Here is a 13,423-nt window from a genome sequence, read left to right as displayed (position 1 = left end):
TCTTTCTAGTTTCTGAAACTAGCCCAAAGAGAATTCCTCATGACAAGCACTTAAAACAAGATTTCCGAAGATCTCAGGCCTACTGCCTTGTTTTACGGTTAGAGAGGAGAAAAAGTGGGAATTGTGGGGGAGGAGGCAGTGGTGGGCTTAGTGCTTTTTAAAAACAGAGCTCACTAGTGAAACAGTTCATTTTCTGTCCTGCAGGAAGGGGGTGGGAGGGTAGGGCATGGAATGAGGCAGCCTGTTGATGACCTTAGCACTAGAGGAAGAGGAAGCAGTTCCATCTAGTTCTACAGAAATGACCATGAAACTCTTTGCTCACTTACTTCCACCCATTTGGGGTCTTTAATTACCAGTTTGTGCTCATGGAAAGGAGAACTCAGCAAGAGGCTGGAAACCAGAGCTCTAAACACTAAATCTTTTTTGCCTAAGGCTTGCTGAGGCACCTGATGAATTCCTGGCCTTGTTCATAAAACTTGTTTCCAGCAAAGTCAAATGGAGCAGCCTTAACACTTGAATATTTGGCTATGCTAACCATCTTGCCTTTTAGAGCAACTTTCCACTTAGAGCAGGAACCTCCATCTTTCAACTCCGGGAGAGAAAACAATCTCTATAATCCAAGTTGGGAAATTAGAGGCAAATTGTCAGCGGACTCAGAACACCCCCTTTTCAATTCTTCTTGGTTCTTCTCTGAATAACTGAGCACAAGTTTTGTCTCAGAAGTCATTCTGGGATGCAGTGGGGCTCATCCCGTCCCTCCCTCAAAAACTGCTTAATCTCCATGCATTTCCTACAGAAGGATCTCCATTTGCTTAAGAAAAGGTAGGGATGCTCAACATCTGTAGGCATCAGAGAAATGCAAATCAAAAACAGCTAGGAGGTAACACTCTGGAACCACTAATTCAAAAAGACAGACAGTAAATCAGATAGAAAAATACAAATATCATATTATATTGCTTATGTGTGTGAAATCTTTTTTAAAAATGGTACAAGTGAACTTATCTACAAAACAAATAGAATCACAGATGTGGAAAACTAACTTATGGTTGCAAAGGAGAAAAGTGAGAGTGAGGGATAAATTAGGAGATTGGGATTGACATATACACACTACTATTTATAAAATAGGTAGCTAATGAGAACCTACTGTATGGCACAAGGAACGCTACTCAATACTCTGTAATGACTTATATGGGGAAAGAATCTTAAAAAGAATGGATATACGTATAACTGATACACTGTGCTGCATATCAGAAACACAACATTATAAGTCAACTATACTCCAATAAAAGTTAGTTTTTAAAAAGACAGACAATAACTTTTCGGTGGAGATGTGGAGAAATTGAAATTTTCATATATAGTTGTGAAAATGCGAAATAGTGCAGCCATTGTGGAAAACACTCTGGCAGTACCTCAGAAGACTGAATGTAGAGGTACCATATAACCCAGCAGTTCTATTACCAAGAAAAATGAAAATATGTCCACATAGGAACTTACACATGAATGTTCATAGCAGTGTTCTTCGTAATCACCAAAAAGAGGGGAAAACCCTAACTGTCCATCAACCGTTACGTGGACAAATAAAATGCAATATATTTATGCAAGGGGAAATTATTCAACATTAAAAAGGAATGAAATACTGATAGGTGTTAATCATGAATGAACCTTTAAAGCATTTTGCTAAGTGAAAGAAGCCAGTCATGCTGGACCAAATATTGTTCGATTCCATTTCTGTGAATTATCCAGAATGGGCAGATCCATAGATTCAAAAAGTAGGTTAATAGTTCCCAGGCTGAGGTGTGGGTAAGCGAATAGGGAGTGACTATTGACAGGTACAGGTTTTCTTTCTGGAGTGATGAAAATACTCTGGAATTAGATAGTGGTATTGGTTGCACAACTCTGAAATACTAAAAACGGTTGAATTGTACATTTTAATGAATGAATTTCATGGTACATAACTGATATACCAACAAAGGTGTTGGAAAGAAGGAAGGAAAGGAAGGAAGCTGACTGGTTGGGATAAACACTGACTATATTTAGTCTTGTCCCTTTAATATCTCTTTCCCCAATAAGCTCCTCCCTGGAGTTATGGGGAGGGAGGCCCTCTTCCTTTAGTTGGTCAAATTTGCCCCCAGCAAATGAAGTCTTTAGTCAGTCATGACCTCCCAACCTCCTTGTAATTACTGAGGCATACCTCAGTCACATCCCCCTGCCCCAACACAGCAACTTGGGCACCCTGCTAAAGGCTTCCCCTGGAGCCTTGCCCTGGGCCCTCTGCTTGCACGACCCTATCAGGGTTTGCCAGTCATCTCCAGGCCATCAGAGCTCACCACTGCTGTCTGGCTGAGAAAGGCCCAGCCTCCTGTTTAGTCAGGTAACCAGTCCTGTTCAAACTTATCTAGATAGCAGTCTCTGCCTTGAGCAAAGCAGAGGGTGAATTGGCTGCTAGATTTCTGCCTTTTTAAAAATTTTTTAAATTAATTTTTATTGGAATATAGTTGCTTTACAATGTTGTGTTAGTTTCTACCATACAGCAAAGTGAATGAGCTATATGTATACATATATCCCCTCTTTTTTGGATTTCCTTCCCATTTAGGTCACCACAGAGCACTGAGTAGAGTTCCCCGGGCTACACAGTAAGTTCTCGTTAATGATCTTTTTTCTACACAGTACCAATAGTATATATATGTCAATCCCAATCTCCCAAATCCTCCCACCTCTTCTTTCCCCCTTAGTATCCATATGTTTGTTCCCTATGTGTCTCTACTTTTGCTTTGCAAATAAGATCATCTGTACCATTTTTCTAGATTCCATATATACGAGTTCAGTTCAGTTCAGTTCAGTTCAGTCGCTCAGTCATGTCCAACTCTTTGTGACCGCACGAACTGCAGCACGCCAGGCCTCCCTGTCAGTCACCAACTCCCGGAGTTCACTCAGACTCACGTCCATCGAGTCTGTGATGCCATCCAGCCATCTCATCCTCGGTCATCCCCTTCTCCTCCTGCCCCCAATCCCTCCCAGCATCAGAGTCTTTTCCAATGAGTCAACTCTTCGCATGAGGGGGCCAAAGTACTGGAGTTTCAGCTTTAGCATCATTCCTTCCAAAGAAATCCCAGGGCTGATCTCCTTCAGAATGGACTGGTTGGATCTCCTTGCAGTCCAAGGGACTCTCAACCACTCTCAACTCTCCAACACCACAGTTCAAAAGCATCAATTCTTTGGCACTCAGCTTTCTTCACAGTCCCACTCTCACATCCATACATGACCACAGGAAAAACCATAGCCTTGACTAGACGGACCTTAGTTGGCAAAGTAATGTCTCTGCTTTTGAATATGCTATCTAGGTTGGTCATAACTTTTCTTCCAAGGAGTAAGCGTCTTTTAATTTCATGGCTCCAGTCACCATCTGCAGTGATTTTGGAGCCCAAAAACATAAAGTCTGACACTGTTTGCACTGTTTCCCCATCTATTTCCCATGAAGTGGTGATACATGCTATTCATTTTTCTCTCTCTGACTTATTTCTCTCTGTATGACAGTCTCGAGGTCCATCCACATCTCTACAAATGACCCAATTTCATTTACAAATGACCCATTCCTTTTAATGACTGAGTAATATTCCATTGTATATACTTACCACATCTTCTTTATCTATTCATCTATTGATGGACATTTAGGTTGCTTCCATGTCCTGCCTAATGTAAACAGTGCTGCAATAAATATTGGGGGTGCATGTGTCTTTTCAAACTATGGTTTCCTCTGGGTATATGCCCAGTAGACTTCTGCTTCTTTGACAGACCAGACCTGTGTTTGGCTTTCCCACTTTCCAGTAGTGCCTCTGTGTTGGGGCTATGCTCTTCTCATCATGACTACCTGGCCCCAGTCTGCTGTGCGTGCCCCAGAAGAAGCTAGCCCAGCCATACACACCCAAGATATCCAGGTGTCTCCTACTCACCCCACATAAATCCAGGGTGGCTCCTGATTTACCTTTGAAAGAACTGCTCTTCTGAGCCAGGTGCTTAGCATCTATAATTCCACTTAATCTTCACAACAGCTCTATAAAGAAGGTATTATTATCCCCAATTTTCAAGAAGAGGAAACAGATTCAAAGAGGGTAAACAACCTAAAATCACATGGATTGGAGTCAGGATTCCAACATAGACCTGTCAAAGGTGATGCTCTTTCTCTTTTCTCGGATAACAATTCCTTTCCTTGGTTGAGCACCTATCATATACCAGGAAGTGTTCCAAACATGTTAAAAATATTATTTCATTGATTCTCACAACATCCCCATGAGAGAGGTATTAGCATCTGATATAAATAAATGAGAAAACTGAGGTTCAGAGCAATTAAGTAATTGTTTTGAGATCATATGCGTTTGTCATTCACTGAAAGCACTGGAGCTTGGTAAGATTTTTGCTGATCTTGATTAATGTGAAAGCTGCAGATAGTGCTGTCCTCTTTCCCATTCTTCTTGCCTTCGAGCAACTCTCTTGGTTGGTCCCATGAAAAAAAAAGACCAAAAAAAAAAAATCATAAATATTTTCCTAAACATCAACCTATTTAAAAACCTACCTTCAGATCATTTATTATATAAGAAAATTAAAGTTCTATTTGTTTAATCTTCTGTGGGTGAGTTTTCTGTTAATTGTAGCTAAACATTTTCTTAACTCATACAGGAAGGTCCTTTTATCACCTTCTTACTGATCAAGAAACAAATTAAAGGGACATGAAGAGATCAAGTATGTTTCTAAAGCCACACTAATAGTGACTGTGGTCTACTGATAGTTGACCCCCTGTATCCACCTGTGGGGTCGCAACAGAGTCGGACATGACTGAAGTGACTTAGTAGCAGCAGCAGCATTCTTCTCTTAATAATTTCCCAAGTTATGCTTGGCATGTGGCTGGTCAGCAGAAGGTTCACATTTTGCAGGCTTCTTTGAAGCTTTGTGGTCCATATAACTATGTTTTTGTTAGTGGGATATGAGTGGCAAAGAGGAATGTTATTAATTTCCAGGTCATGCCCTCCAGTCCCTTTTTTTCTTTTTCCCACCAGTGGTGGTGATGGACCATTTTCAATCACAGAGACCAGACTAACACCTCAGGAGATGGCAGAGCAACAAGACAGAAGGAACCTGGGCTCCTGAATGACTTCATGGATTAGAGTTGCCCTCCATCCTGGGATCATCTACCACATTAGCCCTTTAAGAGAGAGAAATAAACTTCTATTTCATTTAAGCTACCTGTGTTTTGCTGTGTCTTTAAGACACCATTATCTTAACCAATACCATGGCCAACAAATTTTCTAACATAGTCCTCTGTAATTCCAAACTTCGGTAATTTCCATTACAACTCTCAATACCTAAGTCAAAGTCTGCAAACCCCAATGTCCACAGATGTCAGGTAGATAACAAGTCAGCAAAGAAGGCTGAGTGGAAACTATGGTAAACTGGAGAACACATCTGTGTTTACTGTGCAGTTACCAAACTATTTCGTTTTCTTCCTGCTAGACGGTATTTCTCAGTTTACCTTGTAATTAGGTGGGGCCATGTGACTGAGTCCTGACTAGCATCATGTGGACAGAAGGAATGAATGCTATATCCATGCCTCACCCATTAAAAAGTTCTTGTTCAATCCTGTACTCTTTTTTCGGGGAAATCTTAGGAGCCATGCAATGATGCAATGGATATGGCAGAACCATAGGCTAGAAGCTGGATCCCTGGGTCACACTTAAAAAGAGCTGCCTAAATTACATCAACATGTAGATTTTGATGTGAAACTAAGAAACAAAGTTTTGCCAAGTTGATTGTTTACATGATCAGGTCTATTGTAATCACAGCAGAGAGGTGTCCCCTAATATAACAAGGTGACAGCCCCTATAGAAATACTGGCTTAGTACTGCCAGATTCTTGGACTTTTTTAAAAGAGAAGATAGAAATCCTGAATATTATTAGGAAGTTGCTGATTATCCGTGTTAGCCAATTCTTTGGAAAAGAGCCTGAAGCTGGCAAAGATTAAAGGCAGGAGGAGAAGGGGGCGACAGAGGATGAGATGGTTAGATGGCATCACCAACTCAATGGACATGAGTTTGAGCAAAATCCAGGAGACAGTGAAGGACATGGAAGTCTGGCATGTTGCAGTCTATGGGGTCTCAAAGAGCTGGATACGACTGAGCAACGGAACAACAACAATCAGTGTTAGCCAATACTGCGAAGGTCAAATGTGACGAAGATCCAGATGTATACATGTTTTCCACCCCTGCCTCAGTAGGATCCCCTGATTCTGGGCCTTCAGGCAGCCTCCCCCACTGATCCCAGGTTCCTGAGGTACAGACCCAAACTCTTTATAATAGAATCAGTTGCTGGAATGACATCTGACTGGTAATTAGTGCTCAGTACAAGGGCTTATTATTCTTTTTGTGCTTGTTGTTATGTTATTTTGTTTCACTTTGTTGTTGTTTAGTTGCTAAGTCGTGTCTGACTCTTGCGGACCTCTTGGAGTATAACTCACCAGTCTCCTCTGTCCATGGGATTTACCAAGCAAGAATACTGGAGTGGATTGCCATTTCCTTCTCCAGGGGGTCTTCCCATCCATATATCAAACCCACATCTCCTTCATTAGCAGGCAAATTCATTCGCGCTGAGCCACAAGGGAAGCCCTTGTTTCACTTGATGTGCACCTTAATCAATGGTTCATCATAAGAGTGCCCTGCATTGTGTGGAAGGAGGCGGCCAAGGAGCAATGAACCCAAGAGCACTGTCTGCAATAATTGAATTCAGAAAGCTTGACTATCTATCTATTTACAAGAACAGACTCTTTGGAGCGAGACTGTCTGGGCCCCTATTCCTCTTACCAGGTGAACAACTTTGGGCCAGTTACTGAACCTCTCTGCCCCTCAGTGTCCTTAACCATAAAATGGGAGTGATAATAATAGCGACAGTGTATTCATTTGCCAGGGCTGCCATAAAAGCATGCCACAAACATGAATGGCTTAGACAACACAAATTTATTGTCTAAGAGTTGTGAAGGCTAGAAAAACCGAAAATCAAGGTGTCAACAGGATTGGTTTCCTCTGGAGGCTGTGAGGGAAGGCTCTATTCTCTTTGGCTAATAGATAGCTGCCTTTTCCCTGTGTCTCTTCACGCTGTCTTTCTCCGTGTGTGTCTGTCTCTGTTCAAATGTCTCCTTTCTATAAGGACACTACACTGGGTTAGTGCCCACTCTAATGACTTCACTGTGACTTGATAACCTCAGTAAAGTTTTATCTCCAAATAAGGTCACATTTGAGGTGTCATGGGGGGTGGTTAGGTTTTCAATGTATCACTAGAAGGGGGACACAATTCAATTCATAACCACATTACCTGATCAGATTGTTGTGAAGATTAAATTAGCTAATACAGGTCAAACACTTAACAATAGTCACTGGTACAGCATAAGCACTCAAAAACATTTGCTATTGTTGCTCAGTTGCTAAGTCATGTCTGACTTTTACAACCCCATGGACTGCAGCACGCATTAGCTAATGGTATTATACATCTTAAAATTTTGTTATACCAAGGTGACCCATCCTTAAAAATAAGTTGGTAAAAACTCTGCTGTTCCAGTATAGATGTTTTTGGGGAGTAGCTGAGGAGAGGTAGGGGTGATTTCAGTTCTTGATCTTAGAATACAGCAAAATGAAAGACGTGCCAGTTCCCAACATTGATAATACAAAAGAAGATAGGACAAGAGACAGAGAATCTTTGTGCTCGTCATAAGCTTGAACATGACTCAATTTGAGAGGTATGTCATACATTTTCCTTTGATTAATTACTAGGTATTGTTAATTCATTTCTGGTGATTATCACTAACTCAAAAGTACAATAAAAGACTGTAGCTTGAATTTTGCAATTCTGGAATTTGACCTTTCTGAAACAGAGATTGGTTCAGAGTCTTTTAAAATATTCTAGAGTTACAATTTTAAAATAAATCTCTGAGGCCAGTTGATGGTTGTGTGGTTCAAACAGCTGAACTGTAGCCCAACAACCCCTCAAGGTACAAGATTTAAAACCACTGCTACTGCTACTGCTACTGCTAAGTTGCTTCAGTCATGTCCGACTCTGTGTGACTCCATTGACGGCAGCCCACCAGGCTCTGCCGTCCCTGGGATTTTCCAGGCAAGAACACTGAAGTGGGTTGCCATTTCCTTCTCCAATGCATGAAAGTGAAAACTAAGTGTTTCCTAATAACGCCAAGAGTTGCAAATCCCTGAACTGTAAGCATCTTTACAAAAGAGAGAACTCTCTGATGGATAACACTGATCCTTCTTTCAACAAAGGGGAAAAACGTAAAAAGTCAGTTCCCAATGTTTTGCTCTCATCCTCTTGAGAACCCATCAAACTTTTACTTTTAGTTCACATCCTAGATCATTCATGAATGCAGTTTTGTGATGATGTGGTTTATACATTCTGTTCAGTCTTGACAGCATTTTAAAAGTCTGGCCTCTGTAAAAACTTCGGTACAGGTCACATTGCATTTACTGATTTTACAGAGGAATAGATGTTCAGTAGGGAGAAGTCAGCCTCCCCTCAAAACCCCTCTTGAAAGCAGAGACTGCTTGGGTGGCATGGGTGACCTGAAAATTGCCTGTTTAAATGGGCAGTTAGTGACGCACATACCATCCAACCACATGGGTAACTTACTTCCGAAGTATTATACCAGGTCAAGAAACCTAACTCATTAGCATGTACTACAGTGATCCTCAAAGTTCAGATGTCCAATTTCAATTATATTCCATTTCCAAATCCAGGCTGGGTTTTTTTTTTTCCCCCAAAGTCACACTTCCATTATTTGTGAGCTTTGAGAAAGGCAGAAGAGTACAACTGAAGACCCTTCTCCTCTCTTCTCCCACCTCCTTCCCTATAGCCTCTCATCATTCTCACCCCCACTCACTTCTCTCACTCACTCTTCTTCATGACATATTTAGTCTAAGGATGTTGGCTCAAGCCAAGTAGACTTCAGTTCTTTCACCTTAGGTATAGCCATCAGTCCTGGGGTTTAAATTTTTTTTTTTTTTTACTTTATTTTTTTCTGCTACTTTTAAAATATAGTAAGTGAAGATTCAGAAGAAAGTCTTACATAATAAGACTGAAAAATAAATTATTTTCTTATTGTGTGTATGTGTGTGTGTGTGTGTGTGCTCAGTCACGTCTGACTCTTTGGATCCCCTAGACTATAGCCTGCCAGGCTCCTCTGTCCATGGAATTTTCCAGGCAAGAATACTGAAGTGGGTTACCATTTCCTAGTCCAGGGGATCTTCCTAACACAAGGATCAAACCCCACATCTCATGTGCCTACTGCATTGGCAGGAAGATTCTTTACCACTATTCCAACAATATTTTCTTATTACAGAAGTAATTGTGCTTATTGTAGAAAAGTTAGAAATACAAATATGTACTTTAAAACAAAAAGGCAATAGAATGCCTCACATCCTGAAATCCAGAAATAAACATGGCTAACATTTTGATGCATAGTTTGTCAATCCACATTTACTCTTAAAACTGAATAACCATGCAATCAGATCACCCAACTAGTCTGTTTAGAAGAAAGGTAGAGGCAGGAAGGGCAAAATACCAAGATAGTGACCTTCACCCCCCTACCCCCACGGCACCCACATTTCAAGAGTTTTCTAAGGGACTACACCAATCAACTTCCAAACTCTTTCAAGATTTCTGTCCTGGCTGCTAAATCTCCCCACTTTGCTCCAATCAAACATTACTCCAATACTGGCTACTTGGACTCAGATGAGTTACTAACATGGAGACTAAATGTACAGTGAAAAGGAAAAGACTCCCCCCAAAATTTCTGAAAGGAGGAAAACAAATTTCACTGAGACTAATTCAATGCAGTACCTGGTCTAGTTGGGTGAGAAAATATATACTCTGAATATGTGCATGCCATATTTTGAAAACTCAGCTCATACTGAAATTTACATCTACCAAGAGGAAAAATAATGTCTCTTGCTAGATATTACAAATGCCAACACTTAAGAAATGTATGTCCATGAACGTGTTCAGACTCACTGTCCATATAAACAAACTTGCACATTTTAAGAACATTTAGTATAAAATAATATTTTAATTATAAAGTATCCTCAGAAAGAAAAAAAGCTAAGCTTATAATTCAAGAACTGGATGCTATAAAAAAGGAATGACCCGAGAATGAATAAGAGTTCTTTGAAATTAAAAATATGATAGTTTAAGCAGAAGTTTCCAAGAAAGTAGAAAATAAGGATTGATTGAAAATATGAAAGACTAAATTATGAAGTATAATCCAAGAGGCTACTGTCCAATGAATAGAAGCTCCAGAGAAGGCAGACAAAGTGAGAGGAGAATATAAAGAAAGAAATAATAAAGATTTCTGAGCTGAAACACGTGAGTGTCTAGATTGAAGAAAGAAGGAGGGAAAAAATACTACAATGCCAGAAACACTGAATGGAAAATGACTGACAGTCACAGAATGTTAAAATTTCAGAACATCAAAGTGTTTTAATGTCCAAAAACTTTTCAGAGAGAAAAAAAAAAAAAAAAACAAATTGTATTTTGTAAAATTGAGAATGGCATCAAACTACTCTTTAGCAATGCTGTATGCTATGAGAAATGGAACACTTCAAAATTCAGAGAGAAAACTTGAGAGTAAAGATATTCTATGTCATGGAAGAACTCAATACATTTACCTCCCACATCCCCTTTCTATGGAAGTGTTCCACCAAAGTAAGAGAGTAAACCAAAAAATGAGAAGTTCAAGAAATAATTAACCCAATCAGAAAGAAAATGGAAGGAAGACTCAAGGGTGACAGCTTTTCATCAAATCTAGGGCATAAGAGTCCAATCTGGAGCTGGTGGAAGGAGGCCTCCAAAAGACAGGTGTCTAGGAAGAGAATGTATATAAGCAGAATGAATTCACAGATTTGATACTACCTTTAAGACAGGGGCTTCCCTGGTGGCTCAGAGGTTAAAGTGTCTGCCTTCGATGCGGGAGACCCAGGTTCGATCCCTGGGTCAGGAAGATCCCCTGGAGAAGGAAATGGCAATCCACTCCAGTATTCTTGCCTGGAGAATCCCATGGACAGAGAAGCCTAGTAGGTTACAGTCCACAGGGTTGCAAAGAGTCGGACACGACTGAGCGACTTTACCTTCCTTCCTTCCTTAAGAAGTTGAACATAAAGTTGTAAAAAAAGAAAGCTCAGCAATGCAGGAAATGGAATGGGGAGGAGGAAACAATTAGAAATCCAAGAAACACACAACTACTAAAAAGGATATGCAATCATAGTATACCATGTAGCTGAGCTGTGACCAATCTTTACATAGTCATAGTGTTGTAAACACTGTTGGTCAATTTTTAGCTTCTGGAATCAACCTACAAGCCAGACAAAAGGAAGACTTGGATCTGGTTGCAGAACAAGGTCCCTGTGTTCTTTCTTGACATCATGAGTTAAAATTAAGCAGTTGACTGTGATGAGAAGGCCTACAGCAATGAAGAAAAGGGTAAGAACATTCATATGTTGACCTCACTAAGCATAGAGTTAAGAGACACTGTCAGTGATAAACATGAGGATGTGAGTATACAAAGCTATATTTTACATAGTTACAAAGGCAACTAATAAAAAGAATCTAAAAACAGTGGTGTAATCTTAATGAAGTGAAAGAAAGGATGGCCAGAGATAAAAGATCAGTGGGCTGTCTATATCCACCATCAGAGAAATCAACAGATAATATCTAAAATTGTTAAGTAAAGAAATAGGAAAACAAAAGTAATGTACTGAAGGATTTATAATAGGTAGAAGCAAAATATATGACAACCATGGCACAAAGGCCAAGAGGGAAAAAATAGAGTTATTTTGGAGGTTCTTACACTATACATAAAATGGTGTAACATCACTTAGAGGAAGATTATAATATGTTAAAGAAATATACACTTCTACTTCCAGTCAAACGGAGTAGAGGAGTCAGATTTACTATCCTCTCTGAAAGGATTAAAATAGCAGACAAAATATATGAAACAATGGCACTCCGGGCATTGGACATTAGTCAACATTAGTGATCACTAAAAGAGGGGAAAGAGAGGAAAATATTTGAAGCATATTGCACAAATATTCATAGCAACTGTATTTTTAATAGCTCCTAATGTCCATCAAAAGATGATGAATAAACGAATTGTGCTACATTCATACAATGGAATACACAACTTAGCAATGAAAAAGAATAAACTATACATACAAATAACTACATGGATGAATCTCAAATTAATTATGCCAGTGAAACAAGCCACAAAAATGTAGTACCTATTGTACAATTCCATTTATCTAAAATTATAGAAAAATAAAACTAACCTGTAGTGACAGAAGCAGATCAGGGACTGCAGAAAGAAGGGGAAGGTTGATTTTAAAGGGGCATGAAGAAACTTTCAGGCGTGATGTAATGGTCACTATCTTGATTGTGGTGATAGTTTCATGGCATATACAAATGTTAACACAAATTGGTCACTTTAAATATAAGCAGTTTATTGCATGTCGATTATATCTCAGTGGCTAAAAAGGAAAAAAGATACAGCATAAACATTATAATAATAAAAAATAACAAATAAACATGTTATGTATATTTATGTATATACTTATACCTGCATGCATGCATGTTAAATCGCTTCAGTTGTGTCCAACTCTTTGTGACCCTATGGACTGTAACCCACAAGACTTCTTTGTCCATGGGATTCTCCAGGCAAAAATACTGGAGTGGGTTGCCATGCCCTCCTCCAGGGGATCTTCCCCATCCAAGGATCAAACCCACGTCTCCTGCATCTCCTGCAATGGCAGGCAGGTTCTTTACCACTGGTGCCTCCTGGAAAGCCCATATTTACAACATGTTAAAATATAACAAATAAACAAGAAAAATAAATCATAAACAATATGGCATAAACATATTATTTTAGAGATATGGAGGTAACTGCCAAAAGAACTAAAAAGAGAAATTTAAAAGTTGTTCCCTAGGCCAGAAAGTAAAAAGATCTTAGAGGAAAACATAAGCAGTACACTCTTTGACATACATCACAGCAAGATCCTCTTTGACTCACCTCCTAGAGTAATGGAAATTTTAAAAAGTAAACAAATGGTACCTAAACTTAAAAGGTTTTGCACAGCAAAGGAAACAATAAACAAGATTAGAAAACAACTCTCAGAATGGGAGAAAATAATTGCAAATGAACTGACTGACATAGGATTAATTTCCAAAATATACAAGCAGCTCGTTACCAGAAAAACAAACAACCCAATCAAAAACTGGGTGGATGACCTAAACAGACATTTCTCCAAAGAAAACATACAGATGGCCAACAAACATGCTCAACCTCTCTCATCATGCTTGTGTGTGTGTGTGTGTGTGTGTGTGTGTGTGT

The 13,423-nt window shown here is 39.5% G+C and overlaps 1 non-coding gene across 1 annotated transcript; it reads left to right on the top strand.

Moving 5' to 3' along the window:
* The first annotated feature begins 10,969 nt into the window (after window positions 1–10,969).
* On the top strand, window positions 10,970–11,042 carry TRNAR-UCG (transfer RNA arginine (anticodon UCG)). Its single transcript has one exon. It is a non-coding gene; the product is annotated as a tRNA-Arg (tRNA).
* The last annotated feature ends 2,381 nt before the right edge of the window (window positions 11,043–13,423 follow it).

Source organism: Capricornis sumatraensis, chromosome 1, assembly GCF_032405125.1.
Source record: "Capricornis sumatraensis isolate serow.1 chromosome 1, serow.2, whole genome shotgun sequence".
NCBI lineage: Eukaryota > Metazoa > Chordata > Mammalia > Artiodactyla > Bovidae > Capricornis > Capricornis sumatraensis.
This window is presented reverse-complemented; position numbering and strand designations above follow the sequence as displayed.